General features: G+C 32.7%; 3 non-coding genes across 3 annotated transcripts; all 3 read right to left on the reverse strand.

The window, feature by feature from the left end:
• Window positions 1-1366: 1366 nt before the first annotated feature.
• On the reverse strand, window positions 1367-1438 carry Trnag-ucc (transfer RNA glycine (anticodon UCC)). Its single transcript has one exon. It is a non-coding gene; the product is annotated as a tRNA-Gly (tRNA).
• A 4585-nt stretch (window positions 1439-6023) lies between these two features.
• Window positions 6024-6095, reverse strand: Trnag-ucc (transfer RNA glycine (anticodon UCC)). The gene has a single exon. It is a non-coding gene; the product is annotated as a tRNA-Gly (tRNA).
• Window positions 6096-8110: 2015 nt separating this feature from the next.
• Trnag-ucc (transfer RNA glycine (anticodon UCC)) lies at window positions 8111-8182 on the reverse strand. The gene has a single exon. It is a non-coding gene; the product is annotated as a tRNA-Gly (tRNA).
• Window positions 8183-16749: the final 8567 nt, after the last annotated feature.

Here is a 16749-nt window from a genome sequence, read left to right on the forward strand (position 1 = left end):
GTCTGAATTAATTTTTCTTCATAGTTTTTAATCTTTAAATTGATATTGATTGCAATATTCAGAAAAATAGTTTGCTTCTGAAAATTGTCCTATCTGCTTGTAGTCTGAATCTTGTCTTTATAGTCGTTTGGCAAATTTTATGGTAGTTATAATAGTCATTTTACAAGTTTAACCCGTCGTTAGTCGGTTAGGTTCCACGTTTCAAGCCAACTGTTAAGTCGTTGATTTTATTTTTACAATACAGATTAGCCCTTTTACCTCATATGACTCACGACAGGCATTTGATCCCTTTTCTTGACTTCTGGAGTCTCCAGGATTCCTTGCATTCGTCCACTTTCAGTTTCCAATTTCGCACTAGTTTGTTCACTGTTTGTTATCATTACCTATAATACATTCATAACATATTAACCTAAGACTGGTGGAGTGAGCATCCCTTGCCTAACACTTGGTATGAAAAAAAAGGTCAGTCAGCATATGAATTAATGAAAGATTGCATTGCTAACAAGTTCATTCTATAGACCATTGAACTTACGAAATGATGATTTTAAACGAGACTCCTTATATTCTTGTTCATCAAAATGTTTTTCAATAATATATCTTGTTTTAAAAATTGTCCATACGTAGAGCACGCTCTTGCATATCGAATCAACTGAGAAATATACATCCCGTATACAGGTTTACCATAGAAGAAAAGAAGTTCACTATTGTTTTGCAGGGTAAATCAAACTTTCAAAGCATTGACATAATAGATCATTTAAATTATTTCATGTAACTTAAAAAGTTCACTTCTACAAGATTTCTATAAGAAAATTTTTCATTTAATTCATTTTCCATTTTGTTTTTTCCAATCTTTTGTCATTGGGACAGAAGAAATTACAAATGCCCTTAGAGTAAAATAAAATGTTGTTACCTGAATGTTGCAATATCACAGTATTTATCATAATTTTTTCATGGAAATATTATTTTGGATAAATTATTGCCTAATACTGAAAAGTATACCTTTCATGGTGCAAATTATCATTGTATTTTAATATCTATATGGAAAAAACGTCAAAAAATTTCTGAAAATCATGAAAGTCTTTCAGAAGGTCTGAAAACACATTTTTCACCGGACATCTTTTCAAAAGAAACGGACGGTATTCAAACAGACTATACCAATTTCCTGTTTACTGCCAATTTTATTTATAAAACCGGTTCCGTCCTATAACCTTTGAATGGGTCAACCTAAACCACGTGTCTTGAATTTAAATCACAATAACATTAGTAGGGGGTGCATATGAGTGAAAAATTTTCGAGAGGGCCCTAAACAACATGAAATCAATCAATAAATGAAAGACTTAAAGTCATCTAATTTATCAAAAAGTAATGCGTCGGCCGGGAATTGAACCCGGATCGACTGCTTGGAAGGCAACCATGCTGACCATTACACCACCGACGCTCTGACTCGAAAGGTAAATGTTTAGGTAAATGAAGATAATTTTTACCTGGAAATCTTCCTCTTAATTAACATTTATAGTTTTAAAAGGTTATTAATTAAGGAAAACAAAAAGAAATGATTCTCTTTCACCCGCGGGCTAAACATCATTTCTTTACTCCTGAGATTTATTTATATAAAAATAAATAGGCTTTTTTTAATCATTTGATGTACAAACCTTTAAAAAATTGAATGTGAATATGTATCTCTTGCCCAAAAATTTTGTTTTTATGTAGGATATATTGTACATTTGTATTTCTTGGAATCGAAATCATCTGTTGTTGTGACTTTAGCTGCGAAGGGGTAGTTTTAGGAATTTTGCAAATCTCCTCAACTTTTAGAGCCTTTGGATCTCACTTTCTACCACTTAAAATGATTTTTCTAGTCATGTCTGTTTGCATACAGATATTTTGGAACATAGTAATTTTGTTGTATTAAAGAACTTATTTTGTTTGCTATTGGTTATAGTTACCAAATTTCTAATATACATGTTTATAAGTTTAGACTTGTGAATTTTGATAATGCATTTAATTTTTACTTGGTCTCAACCTGTGTTTGCTTGTCATATTTTGCTTTTTGAAAATACTAGCTTGAAATTTATCAAGCCTTAATAAACAACAATTTCAAGATATGCTTTTCTAGGTTACTGTTCATTTAAGTTTTGCTGGAAAGAGGAAGCATAAATACATCTACATGTAGTTGTTATGCATAGAAACATGTAACCAGTAAAGGTCTTCCTAACGTGTAAACTATTTTGTCTTTCATACTTTTACAAATTTATTTTCTTTCCTTTTAATCACTTTGATGTTTATTTTTCAGGGAAAAGCATGAAAGTAAGTGTACTCAGGATGATATAAATTATGTTTAGGGGAATAAAGGTTAACACATATTTCACTATGTCGTATACCTTTTTAACGGGATATATTTTCATGTACTACATGCAGTATTTATAAAATAACATGGATTTAGCAACATCTTTTTGGTAATTTTGAGATCGAGTTTTATTCGCTGTCAGAATGGTTTATTTATTTCCATCTATCTTATATATTAGGTCAAGGAAGATTTTTTTTACAGCAATCTTCGTTATGGGAAGGGAAATCAAGAGTTTTCCCGCACTTCTGATATATTCGTCACACTGTGACAGGATATCATTTTGATATCCTTTCACACTGTGACAGGATATCATTTTTATTCAATGAATAAATTACAGTATTTCACGGGTAAAAATGTAATAATTTTAATTAAAGAATGCTTGTACAGAAAATCTCACAATTAGCAAAACTACGAAATATTTTTTATTTGAAGATTTCTTGTACGACAAAGGCAATATAGAAGACCTTCATTTATAAACTACTTAGTAATTTTAGTGTATTATAAATACTGTTTGGATACTTTTTTGTTTAAAATGCATCATTAGTTCACATTACTCGATTAATAACATACTTCAGTCCAATCATATGAGTGACAACACACAAAATAAAACCAAAGGTCAATCGGCACGCGTACGACAAATCTGCCACTCATTTATCCAATAGGACAAATATGTTTGTATAGATCATACTAGTTTTGCTACTGTCAAGTGACGAATAAAATCTATATTGAATAGTCTTTATCATTATTTTAAATATGTAGAAGATGCGTGGTAACCTTGAAACTATCGAGTCCAGAAATAAATGACAGACACAAAAATTACTAGTAAATGGATGAACTTCATTTATGAAACAAATATTCATTTAAAGATGATAAATGAAAAAAAAAACTTATGAAATATGAAATACAAATAGCGTATTAATTTCTGATTCTCGTTTATTAATTTTCCAAAAAAAAAAAATGCTTTGCATACAAAGAGTTTGTACCATTCACTTCAGAAGATAAGCGATTATGTAAAGTAAGAACATTAGGATTTATTTGAAAATACAAGCTTCCTTTATTGCTTTTTTGATCAGCAAAGTTATAACAATGTGAATGATTCATCATAATCATTATTATTATAAATAGCCAATGTTAATCTTTTTTACAATCATAGAGTTTAAGTACATTTGTTTAAGACAGGGTTATTTATTTTAACGCAAAGGCAAATATCTCTCCGATTAAATTATATTTTTAGTGGTTTATAGAAAACAAAATATCATAGAAAAATTAGAGTCAAACCTCTTTTCATGGCTCCATGTTGAAAGTTAAAACTAGATTTCCCGAACACTCTTTAATTGTTTTGTACATATTATGTCATCCTTTCTCAAAAGGTTTTTAAGCTTTAATTCTAGTTTCAGACTTGCATCTATATCCGAAAAAATGGATTAGAAACTTTTTATTGACTAAATACTGACATAAGGTTAATCTTATGAATGAAATATGAAGATAAAACCCAGAAATCAAGCTCAAAAGTCACACATGTATTTAAAGCAGAGCAAACACAGACCTCTAAAAATTACAAGAGGTGGGATCAAGTGACATAGAGCAGTAAAAATCTTCATCGACCGTACAATACGATGATTTGTAAAAACATTGTGAACCACAATTCATAGCTTTAACTTTATTATTTTGATGTTATTCAAAGGATCAGTTTCAACTGACAGTTTGTTTTCTACTGGTTATGCTTCGATATTTATGGTCTTCCTTGTCGGATTTTTGTCTTCAGTACTGGCGTCAGTTTTAATGTGCAGATTCAATATTAAGTATCTTTTCATCTTTCAATAAACATTCAATCTCTTAATAATTAACTATCTATCTTACATATATCGTTTCAATTATTTTTGTTTAGATTAACACTTTTTGAATCATATTTTATTGTTTATAAATTAAGATCATATAATGTCTTTACAAATACATGAAATATACAATTAATTTATGTTTATCACTACAATGAGACCCTGTTATTTTTATGTTTTGATTTTTACAAGTTGAACTTTAAAAGATACTAAAGATAAAAATCTGTCCAGTAATCTTAGCGACCTTAACGATCCTCATCTTTCCAAAACATTTATTTAATGTTTTCGGTGTCAAGTTTTATTTTATTAATTGCTTAAATGACGTAAAAAAATATATTAACCATAATAAATATTTTGATTATAATATTACGGACTTATTTATAGTGAAGATAATTGGTTGTAATTTCATTCATGCACATTCAAAAAAATAATTTATAGTACGTTTTTAAGATTTAAAACACCATCAACATTTTATATATTCTGCCAAACCTTTTAAATTTCACCAAATAATCCTTCAGCTCATTTCATCATCATTTGTATACGGTTTCCGTCTGAATTATTTTTTCTTCTTACTTTTTAATCTTTCATTTGAATTTATTGCAATATTCTACTTTTAATTAGATTGCTGTCGAGAGGGGATGCTTACTTCTCCCAGGCATCTGATCCCTTTTCTTGACTTCTGGAGTCTCCAGATGTCCTTGTTTTCGTCCAGTTTGAAGGTTCGTATTAATAGAGATTGATCACTGTTTGTTATCTTTACCTGTAAAAAGTGTTTTAGGCTGTGACGTCGTTTCATTATAATCACGTTTCTTTTAGTCAGCTTGTCATCATGAAGTTTGAAAATTTGTATACAAAATGTCTTTTTATTTTACTTATTCATTTTTTAATAGGGATGTCAACGAATATTCGAGTACTCGACTATTGTTCGATCATACCGACTATCGACTAAAATTTCTTTAGTCGGTTATTCGTTAAAAATGTGTTTCATCAAACTAATTTCGAATTCAAGGCAATAAACTTAGATTTGTCCATTTCATTTACTTACAGATCAATATTTTCATATATAAAATTAAGGGTTTGGTTTGAACATATTTTATTGTTAAGATGAAACAACAAAAGGATTGGACACAAGTACTTAATACTTAGAACGTCCTCTCCTAAATTAAGGGTATGGTATAACTGTTCAAAGGAAATTATTTGATCGTCGATGTATATTTGGCAAACATGTCTTCAAAATCTACAGTTTTGGTATGGCTTATAAAAAGGTAAAACAGTGTTAATTATCAAGGTTATGTGAAACAGAACTTGTATTCTGTAGTGTAACATCAAACATCATGTATCATATGCCGAATCAGGCAAACATATACAAAGTCCTCAAGTGAAACTTTCCTAAAGTAAGTTCTCTGCAAAAATGGCAAAAGATCAGATTGGGAAAGAAATTCAAACATGTTTATTCATGGTTTTCTACCTCTTACTGTTTTAAATGGAGATGGCAATTGTTTAGTTTTGTAGACTTTGACGTGACACAACTCGCATTTTAAAATTTTTTAAATATAATTATTATAATATATGATGGTTTGAAGAAATTGATGTAAGTAGTTTCTTTGAAGAATGCTCATTTTTAATTGTTTTATTTCAGAGTACGTGTACGGTTGGGAGTGATGCTCACTCCTCCACGGTACCTGATCCCAGGTACTCTTGATCCTTTAGAGGATGTTTACTTTCTTTGTTCCAAAAATTGTATTGTTTAATGGATTCTGATGCAAATCATCATGGCAAATTCAAGTCATTTATGAACGTGTGCAATTTATAGGGAAATACTAGTATATCCCAAAAAGAGATGCGTCGGTCGGGAATTGAACCCGGATCGACTGCTTGGAAGGCAACCATGCTGACCATTACACCACCGACGCTCTTAATATCTGGATTTTTCTTCAGGTAAAAACATCGTATCATTTTTAATTAGAACTTCCTGTTGACTGACATTAAAAGGTTTATATCAATTTTTAAAAATTAAATGACGAGTCTCTTTCACCTGCAGGCTAAACATCATCACTTTATACCTGATAATTATTTTTCTAAAAATATTTTTTTCATATGATGATGGTATCAAGGGTTTGTGTATCATCCTTTTAGTTAAATGATGGACTTCCAGCAATCTGTCGGAATGCCGTTGGTACCACCTGCGTTACAAGAATATAATTTTGTATTCACATGAAGCAGAATTTCTTTAAAATCTTATACACGAGAAGAGATTACCTCTAGCTTTAGCGTTCAACTGGACATTTAGATATATCGACGACGTATATTCATCATTTTGATTCATATAGCGTCACAATATATCCACGTGATCTTGAATAAAACATAACACAAATTTTTAAACAGCTGTTTCATACTTGGATCTCTTAATTAAAAAAGACTTTAATGATTACCTAACGACAAATTTTTATGATAAACGTGATGACTTCAACTTTTTAATCCCCAACTTCCCTTATGTAGCAATATACCCTTATCACCTGTGTATGCGGTGTTTATGTGATCTTTCCGTTGATTCGAAGCGCAAGTGCTTTCTCCACGTACAATATCTTAACCAACAATGCCTTAAACAGTGTAAGTTATTGTCAAACAATAAGGTCAACACTAAATTAGAGGAGCCCATCACCCTAAATAATGAAAACATAGAAGAAGTCACAGAATTTGTCTATCTAGGAAGCAAGATCACCACAGATGGTAACTCTGAGGTAGATGTACATGTACTAGCTCGGAGTTCTAAAGCCACAGGAGCGTATGTTGCACTAAGAAACAACTGGAGGTCAGCAAAGATCAGCATAAATACCAAAATAAGGATCTTCAAGAGCAACGTGCTTGGGGTCCTCCTATATGGTGCTGAAGCATGGAAAGTAACAAAAACCATTTCAAACAAGCTAGATGCCTTCCAGACAAGTTACCTTCGCAGAATATTATGCATCTTCTGGTCTAATACCATCTCAAATGAAGAGCTGTACAAAAATACCAACACCACCCCTCTATTTCAAGTTATAAAGAAAAGAAAATGGCTGTGGATAGGACATGTACATGTATGTAGAATGCACCCAACTTCCATCCCAAGGGTTGCATTGAGATGGACACCATCTGGCAAGAGAAAGAGGAGAAGACCAAAAGAAACATGGAGAAGATCTGTGGAAAAAGAGATGGGAAAAACAGCTGGACATGGGAACAGATCCAGAGACGGACACAGAGCAGGTCAGCATGGAAGTCTCTTGTGACGGCCTTATGTGCTAACCAGCACGAAGAGGATTAAGTAAGTAAGTAAAGTGATGAAACAAAAATATCATCAATCTCATTTAAAGGCATCATTTCCTAAGTTCTATGGTCAATACAATATGGCTGTTTGCCAATACAACCTACCAATTAGTCAACTGCTGACTGAGATTTTTTTTTCAAACTAATTTTTAGGCCATTATTTACACACTGAAATAATTGTCTGTGGATATTTCCGTTATTTTCCCGGTCATGACAACAAGCATACGGCGGTCAATAGGGAATGTTCACTTCTCTATGGCACCTGTTCCCACCTCTGGTGTTTAAAAGGTCCATGCCTACTCTGCTCCCGATTTGTATAGTTTGAATGACCTTTTGAGCTTGAATAATGTTCGCCATCTCCATATATTTTATTCTAATCGTATGCCATAGAGACAACAATTTGGAACATTACCATAAAGTACAAAAATGTAACCTGAATGTTTGAATATTATTTTCATGAAAATATTATTTGAGATGAATTTTAACCTAAAACTGTGAAAGGAAATCTTTCGGGAGTTTATTTGAAAAATTAAGTAATGCGAAGTACTATGGTATTATCATAATCTATAATATAATTACATTGTGTGTTTCTTTTTTAGCAAAAAAAAATAAAACGTCCAAAATATGCGTCGGCCGGGAATTGAACCCGGATCGACTGCTTGGAAGGCAACCATGCTGCCCATTACACCACCGCCGCTGTGTTTTTATTATTTGCTTTTTGTGTTTAACTGGATTATTTCTCATTCTCATTTTGTGGTCCCTCTTCCTTGTGCTTGAAAAAGAAAAGAATATTAATCACTAAAAACACATAAGAATTATCGCTTCATATTGAAATCAAATCAAACACATAGCCTATTTTTTTTTCTAGAAGAAAACAGCATTTATTGAAAATATGAAATAAAATAATATAGTCATTTTTTTAAAATAAACTCACTATTAATAAAGGTCTTGATGAGAACCATACCGGATCTAGTAAGTGAATATCCATTTTAACCTTCAGCTTCATTAAAATATCCTGTCATATTTCATATTATTCTTGGGGGGATCGCAGATCTGCTTTGACTTTGGTTTTTATCATTTTTCAGCAATCAGAAGATTGTTCTCACATAATCATATGAAGGACATTGTTTTATTTAAGTTTCAAAGTATCATATTATATAAATACGATTATGCAAAACTTGAAACTTTAAAAATGTAACGTGCGGGACCCGAGCGATCTACCTTGGACCCGTACTTGGTTATGCCCAAGTCTTATAAGGACAATATTAAAGTGCAAAATATACAGATAAAAAAAACGCAATATATACAAATACGGAGGACACTTGCCTAGTGTCAAGTTGAAGCAAAATATACAAATACAAAGGACACTTGCCTAGTGTACAATTAAACGATATGTACGGAAAACCCTGCCACTTGGCTATACCAATGCCGATTGCAACTTGGCTATACGAACACCAATTGCCACTTGGCTATACCAATGCCGATTGCAACTTGGCTGTACCAACGCCAATTGCCACTTGGCTAAACAAATGCCACTTGATAACACTATAAACCCTTGGCTATCTATATACCACTTCGTACTAACCCGTCAACTGGCTAAGACACCTTCGATATACAATATATCTGTTATACTAATTACTTTCACAGCTGTAATTATTAGCCGTTTGACTTACAAATGTCACTGACAATTCTTCTTTTACCAACAACTTTGTTTCAAACGTACGACACCGTGACCACTGGCCATTCGCATACTTATATAATCTTCGTATCAATGATAATAAGTGCGGGAATACGTATCTGTCATTTTTCGAGCATACCTTGCTCATCTTAACTAAACATTTGTTTTCAGTGTCTTTTTATTTATAAAACATTCTTTGTTGTAAAATCATTCAATCAAATACCTGTTAATTACATTATTTACAATTATTTATTGATTAAAGCAATGTAACAAAAGGGCGATAACTCTAAATCGTTTCAAAAATTATTCTCAGAAAAATTTCGAGTTTGTCAAAATCGCTAGTAACTCATAGACAGTTTGAAACCACTTTGCCTGTGGGATCTTTTTAGTTTTGACAGTACGTAAAACAACGTAAATCTGGAGTGACCGAATGACAGAAGCTTTCTCCTCTACGGCAACTGATCCTGTGTTTGTTTTCAAAGATCCGTATTAGCCATTACCTGAGGTTTATTTCATCGAATGCAACTTCATACATTGACAAAATGAATAATTTTACATATGAAAATATTTTGATACTAAATTTTATGAAAATAATAGAGGAACATTGTTCACCTATTTCTTCGTCTGTTTACTAATGAATATTTTAAACTTTAAATTACGAATGGATTTTGGAATAGTGTCTCATTGAATCGATAAGGATCGAGTGTCGATACTTCAGACATATATCAAAGCGTTTAAAACCATTAAATGCAAAAAAGAAATCTTTAAAATACTAGGTAAAGGTGATTTGTTTAACGTTATTCTGAACCAGGAAAATGTATACATGTATAAAGTTCAAATTTTGCAAAATCTGGTTTTATGTGCAATATCTAAATTTTAAAATTTGATATTCAGCCACTTATATTATGCTGCATAAATTACAACGCCCTTGTATGCACAAATTGGTACAGAGAGATGTTTTTTTTTTCAAACTTAATTGATATGCAGAGAATCGGATAGATTTTTTTTTCAATTAAAGAAAATATTCATATCTAGATCGTAGGAAATAAATACTGGTCGCTGAAACAACCAGATAAAGAAGACGTGTGTAGGAGGCGTGATAGGAGGAGATAGAGTCCTTTAATTTACAGTCATATACCTGGCTGATTAGAGTCTCATTCAATATATAATATACCGAATTTATTTTTTCTTGCCATTAATTTGAAAACTTGACAGGCATGTGCTTAACTTTCTCCACAACATTCTTCGTTTGATGTTTTCAACTTATGTGAAAAACTCGACAGAACTATGCTCTGAGATTGTTAATAGTAAACAAACTGTATAGATAAATCACAAAGCGACAAGTATGAAATGTGTATTTCCTGTTCTATATGCAGTGTTGCATGGCAGAAATAACACCGTGTATAATTATAGAACAGGTAGACACGTAATATCTGCATTAGGAAACCGATTCACTGTAAAAAAAAATAATAATAATAATAATAACTAGTTAAAGTCACGAAGAAAACTAGTAAATTTACTGTCCATACAATCACTACCTTAAAAGTAGTTTTACCAGATATTGGTATATTTACTAGATAAGATTAGTAAATTTAGAATTGATATAAGTAAATTTCACTAAGTATCTAAGCATCTATACGACCCCCGCTCCACAACTCACTATCTTAACCAGTAAACTGAAAGTTTACTAATCACGACCAACGCTTTACGAGGCACACTAGTTAAATTCACTAAGTTTTTCTTTCAGTGTTAAAGTTTTTAAAAAAGTTATTACTCCCTGTATAGATATAATAAGCAATGTTGACGAGATAAAATTTTCATTCCAAAGTTTCATAACGTTTTGACTTTGCATATTTTATAGGTCTGGTACTGAAAAAAAAATCCCATGAAAGATATGCACATTGTAGATAACGAACAGTATTCGAGCTCAAAAGTCCATTTTAAAGTCAAGATCTAGTAAATGAAAGGTGCCTACAGATTTATCAAATTTGAGAAATAAATTCCTTTATTGATGCTTTACATTTTTAGCTTGGACAAATAAGGTGTTTCGGAGCATAATTTGTAGGCATTAACAAGATGAAAAACCATATTCTAAACTGTCATTTTCATTGAAAAATTTAGAAAACCAGTCGTGAATATGGAAGTGTTTTTTCATATTCGACAAAAGAAATGTATCCAGATTGCCTACAGTCTATCAGAAAACTGTAATTTTTATGTTCATGGCCTCTTTTTTAAAATAATATCAAATTTAATATAGGTATCCGGTTTACTTTTCACATGATTTCAAATTGAATGTCATGAAAATACCTTATTTTCTACAATTCTGCTAAAGCCGTAAAGTACGGGAAAAAGAAAGTTGAAATTGATTATGACGTCATACTGGATCTAGCACCAAAATATTAGTCTAAAGTTATTTACTAGACCTTGACCTTAAAAATGTAAAACAAAACAAATCAGGGACAGAGATATAAAGTACCTTGAAAACATCAGAGGTGGGATCAGGTGCCATGGAGGAGTGAGCTTCCTCTACCGACGTGTCAGACCTGCCGTGTGCTCCTTCTCGTAATTAGGATAAAAATCCGCCGATAATCTAATTTATTATACCTCTATTGATAATACTCGAATTTGATTGGCTGGTAAGAAAACTTTAAAACACAACAATGACTCCAAATGGTACTGTTTAAAGCAATTCTGACCTAGGAATCATTGCACGTGGGATATAATGACCCGGTCATTATTTTTAATGACCGCTAAAAATGACCGCTTAAACACCCAATTTTATGTTAACGCCCCCAAAATCTACCTGATTCAAGATCAATAATTTACCGCCTGTCAATCATTAAAAAAACAATAGCTTCTGATTTGATTGACAGGCCAGCTACCTGATAGTCTGAGTTTGTGTCTTTTGAAAACGGTTGCTTGGTCACGCGTCAAACACTTTCATGTAGCCGCCTTGTATACACGGGGGTTAAAAAAAAGAATCTTGGTAATTTTTTTTTTCAAAAACAATTGAGAGCAGATAATTACAACATGACTTCATAAAATATTTGCTTTCAATCTCAACGGTTATATTGTATTTTAGGCGATATGTCGTCCAAGATATCTGCTGTAGAATTTAGAGCAGTCCGTGCACAGAAACGCTATTTGCCGATTAAAATTGGAATATGATAAATAAGAAAAGATATATTAGCACAAACGGCATGGATAAAAAAAATTCCTTTATCCAATGTTTTATCAATGTATATTTGAATACAATCTACACCATGTTCCGTTGTAATTGAAATGTCAGAAACATGCGTTTCGAGATTATAACTTTTAGTTCGAATTTCCTAACGTCTGTCAATACCCAATATTCGAAGCTAAAAAGTGAACATATAAAGCCAAAGATCAATTCTTAAAAGTATAAAAGAAATCTTGCAAACAGTAAAAATTTTTAAACACACGAACACCCGGAAATGGTGAATATTTTCGACACTATTGTTTCAGAACGTAGGCAAAATATATTCCTGCGGCACATTGTATATATGTTCACAAAACGGATAGGCCTATGAATGGAATATTTTATTATTCTTTTAAATTTTGATAGTTACACAAGTTTAATTAAAAAAGGAATGTTTGCTTTGTAGTTTTACTCTGTGTTCTTGTCTTTAATTTTACATTTTTTTTTTTAAATAGAAAAACGATATTTCCTTATAACTTTTTTTCTTTATTAAATATCGCTGAAAGTATAAATAAATAAACTTTATATTGAAATATTTCAATTATTTCAAGCAGTTTCACTCCGATTTAAACATGAAACACGGAATGTTGACCCTGATCACCAGACACAGACTTCCTGTGTAATGCTACGTGTATATAGATTTTTGACATCTTGGGTATTGGGGGTCTCCAGGCAAATAACACCACTGTTACTTGGACCACTCCCCCTCCTCAGGTAACCGTACGGTAAAAAAATTGGGTCTTTAATCAAAAATTCGTTTTTGAGTGAAGTACGGTAAATGCATAAGATAATAATTATTCGAAAAAAACAACATGTTTTTAAAACTGTGCATGGTCTGTTTTGCATTACCATACAGAATACGGTAAAATTTTATCGTTTCAATATTTCGTTACAATATTCAGTTCATGGAATGTAGAGGCGGCTCTTTAAAGAGTTGAGTTCTGTGTTAGATTTTGACTGTGTAGAGGAAAAGTAATCGTTAGTTATAAAAATGTATGTCGCTAAAAACCAAATATTGTTTTAATCAGTAAATCATTTCATGATGCAAAAACTTACACGACTTGCAGACGTCGTAAACAACTTCACTATCCGGTCTGTACCGAATCCCGATCCTCAATATATATCGGTATAATAAAACAATTAATTACCCCTTGTGAGTTCAACCTTCGACCTGGCCCACTCGATGACCTGCCCTGACCTCGGCCGCTACGCGGCCTAAAAGGTCACCTCGTGGGCCAGGTCTCGGGTCCTTATTTCACCATGTTGACCTCACAAGGGGTAATTAATTGTATAGTGTATATAGTGATCCGTCAGTTAGTACGAAAAACGTCTGTCAACATCTGATTTAATGATAGATTGTTTTTGTTGACCAGGTCATTGTATTCACCATAAAACTCACGAAATGATGATTTAAACGAGACTTCTGATATTCTTGGTTAATGAACTTGTATGTAAATAAATTACCTCTTTTTAGAAACTGTTCATACATGCTCTCGCGTATCAAAACAAACTGAGATATATAATTTTGTAAAAATTTGTACAAAAATTATATATCTCAGTTAAAGGTGATAAAGGTATATTGCTGCATGAATACGGATCATATAAAAAAGTGAAGATTCCGAAAAATTAATCGATCTAAAAAGTTATACTATAATAATAAAATTCTGTAAATAGAAGACAGAGGGATATAAAAGACGATAATGCTACCTTTTAATTTTCTTTAACAGATACAATCGGATTCCTCAGTAAAAATTTTTTCGATGTTCGGGAGCCTAATATCATCACGTCTAGTTTGGACGCCACAAGCACTGTTAAACCCAGTGACAATTCGATCGTGAACACGTAAAGAATTTGCATATGTTTACATAATTTCTCACTTCCGCTTTAAAGTATGCACTCCGTGAAAAGGGGTCTATTTTGGTTATAATCACCATCGTTCTTTTAATTTTGTGAATGGCTGACTGGATCCCTTTCGTTTCCCAAGCCAAGTCAGTGTTTCAGTTAATTTCTGGTGACAAAAATGGAGCAAAAACCACGCAGGAAAACTTTACAAGACAGTGTCCTGGTGTCTCGCAACTCAGATCTGCTGTTGAGTGTATTGCTGGTGACCAAGTGGCTGCACTAGAAACTCAAAAGGAGTTTATTCGTAATACCAGCAGTATAATTGACAGTGTCCCTCTGGTTGGACATGTCAAAGGTACGGTTCATTATGTTGTGGGCGACAAGGAGGGAGGAGATAATGCTATGAAATCAGCCTCGCGGTCAGTTGGAACAATGGTTGGGGGTGCTACTGGAATGCTTGTTGGGGGTCCTGTGGGAGCTATGGTCGGGGGAATATCCGGAGGGTTGGCTTTGGATTCTGTAACGACCGCCGTTGATTCTGAGATTCATGGGGAAGAAAAATTAAGTGGCATGTTCAAACAAATAGATGATCTACAAAAGAATCCCAAGGATTCTGGGAAGTGGTTTGATACTTTAATTTGGTTTGCAGGAGACGCTGCCGCTGGGTATTCGGCGGGTATGCAGGCCGATAATAGTGACACACAAAAGAACCTTAAGACCAGTAAAAATAAACTAGTCAAGAATGTTGGACAAGATGCTGCAAAAGAGGGAATATCACACGTATCCCTTGTTCCCGATTTTGACCCTTTTAAGATTTCTAAAGTTCGAAATAAGCAAGTTAAAGATTCATTGAGCTACCCTGGCTTTGATACCTCGCTGGATTCTAAGAGACAATTCCAAAATCCCAATAAAGATAGTGATGATTTATTTCTGGTTCATGATTTTACAAGAGAAAACACCTTCGAAGACGATGCTTCAACTAAACCAATTTCAAATTCCAATTTACCTGATTATAATAAAGTTGACCCTCAGGATGAAGAAACATCAGAAGAAAGTATAATGGATGGAGATGAACCTTTCATGTTAATGGAGTACAGAAATCAGGAATTTGTTATTGTAACTGTTAATGCACAGAGAAAGTTGAAATAAATATTTAATAAAGATTCATATTGAACATTTACAGGATAAGTTTAATATTTTTTAAGTTGGTTGGGCTACTGCGTAAAATGAAGCACTGTACAGTAGGATATGTTCTTGAAAGAAATTATGTTTTTTTTTGGTCCCGAGTTAGTCCTTGATTTAACGGAAAATCCAAAACATAAACACATTTCTTTAAAAAAAACTCATATTCCTATACTATTTTATGTTTGAACCGCTATCAACATAGGTATCTTTATCTTTAGATAAACAGTTCCATCTGAAAATCAGTATTTTTAGTTTTCGTTAAATCGGCTGAAACACAAGAGGTAAGGGGCAACAATGCTTAATAACAATAATGGTAGGTTGTTCTCACTCCTTCCGCAAGTCCAATGGTTGATGTTATGATTTTCAAAATAAATGATAGGTCACAATTTACACGCTGAATTGTCTATGGATTTTGTTGTTGTTGTTTTGTTTTGTTTTGTTTTGTTTTTTTTTTTTGTTTTTTTTTTGCCGATTAGGGAGCACACAGGGGATGTGACCGATATACAGGGGATACTTTCTCCTCCATGACACATGATCCCACCTTTGTTTTTAGAGGTCCTTGTTCGCTTTGTTCCTGGTTTGTATTGTTTCAATAGACGTGATTACTATTGGTTTTGTCTATCTATCATCCAACACTCTTTATCGATCAAGCGTGCTGACGTATCTTGTGGCATACATTGTCAACAATGTGTTTTGGTTTCTTATTAATTATGTACTGACGCAAGCAAAAAATGCAAATATGGATATAAAGGTTTGACTGCTTATTCTTCTAAAGATTTTTTAATATAAAATATTTACTACACAATAATAATAGTTTGTACACTTCATGCGTCATAAATTCTTCATTCAAATGCTAAATGCTATCATTTAGTAATTGAAAAAAAGGCTCAACCGGGATTCGAACCGATGGCCTTTCGCGTGCGAGCAAAAGTTCAAAGGCTTCTCGAGATATCGCTTGGAAATGAAAGTTTTACAAAATAAAGCGTTACGCACAGACAGAAGTAAAATATAGAAATGTCCAATTTTGTTTTGGAATAAGTGTACAACAATATAAATAGACAATAAAATGTAGCGCAAAGTTCCAGGCTTTAACGAAGTATCCGAACTCTTCAACTCCGGGGAAAAAGACAATTAGGCCTAAGTTCAAATTAAGTGGCATATGTAGGCCTTTCAACTGCCGCTAGGGCTCGCTGTTATGAACGATAACTCCTTCCTCAAACTTGTTTAGAGTAGGTTAGAGGTATCTAAATGTTTATACGCCAGTCAGTTTTTAGAATTTCCCGAGTGTTTCTTGCAGTCAATAGAATCCAGTGGTTTTAAAATTTTAGCACTAAAGTTA

Source organism: Saccostrea cucullata, unplaced genomic scaffold (genome assembly GCF_032062105.1).
Source record: "Saccostrea cucullata isolate Sc308-1 unplaced genomic scaffold, CSIRO_AGI_Scuc_v1 ctg512, whole genome shotgun sequence".
In the NCBI taxonomy this organism is placed as follows: domain Eukaryota; kingdom Metazoa; phylum Mollusca; class Bivalvia; order Ostreida; family Ostreidae; genus Saccostrea; species Saccostrea cuccullata.